Source organism: Teleopsis dalmanni, chromosome 2 (genome assembly GCF_002237135.1).
Source record: "Teleopsis dalmanni isolate 2A chromosome 2, ASM223713v2, whole genome shotgun sequence".
In the NCBI taxonomy this organism is placed as follows: Eukaryota; Metazoa; Arthropoda; class Insecta; order Diptera; family Diopsidae; genus Teleopsis; species Teleopsis dalmanni.
Genome location: NC_051847.1, coordinates 222,199,278 through 222,200,374, shown reverse-complemented (window position 1 = coordinate 222,200,374; position 1,097 = coordinate 222,199,278).

The following is a 1,097-nucleotide window of genomic DNA, read 5'->3' as shown; positions in this document are numbered from 1 at the left end:
TGACTTAGTGGTCTAAAAAGAAGCATTGGAATTATTATCTAGTAATCGTAATACACAGGCAGATAAAATGGGCGAATATTACATTCTGCATTTCACAGAATCTGTAACAGTCAACATTCTTTAATACCATTTTTTTTAAAGGTAATACTTAATAGAAATATGTCTAGTCAAGAAAGTAATTATAATTGTAAGTTTAAATCTACTTAGACTGAGAAACTTGTCAGTAATTTTGTATTTGGCAGCTTCCCATATATTCGCATGTGATTCCACAGTAGTGTATCATTTGTACTCTTCGAATCACTTTTAGCGTATCGTCATAAAGTAGCATATGCAATATATTTTAAATCCATTTCTATTGACATTATGATTGTGTAATAAAATAGATTTTAATGTAGAAATCGTTTCTGTATGTAACCAGTTTAAATTTAATCATAATAAATGGAAGTGGTAATATTATTCATTTATATTAATGTAAATTGTTTTAATTTTCTAACAAACTCTAAATTATTTTATATAAGCAACTTATAAAGAGGTTTTTCGAACAGTAGTGAACTACAATCCTTAACTAGTCTGGTCTTGGTCTAGGAAATAATTCTTGTATTTAATTATTCGTAAATAATTTTTTGAGACTAAAAGTACCGTGAATCGAACTCGGGTCCTGCCAAATTTGAAGCTCAGAGTCAGCGCTCCTTAACTAACTGCCCCAAAGCCGTACTTGACTTTTGTGTTCGCACATTTTTCTGCAGTTTTGTTAATTTGCTGTGAAAGTTTTTATTAACAAATTCACTTGCTGTGTTTATATTAGTAGGAAATCATTAACCAGTTGTAGAATAATTGAATTAATTAATTATAGATTTATTTTTAATTGTTAAATTTAAATACTATTCTTTTTGTAGTGTCATTATAAGCAATTTGTAAAATTTAAATAAGTCTAATTGATATTATTGATATTAATTGATATAATAGACTTAAAAATATTGAAAGCATTAATCTATTTTTAGCATATTTTGTTAAATTTAATCAACATTTAAGATATCAAAGAAAATTCAAAATCACAAAGATAATAAATTTATTTTTAGATATAGACAATATATCAA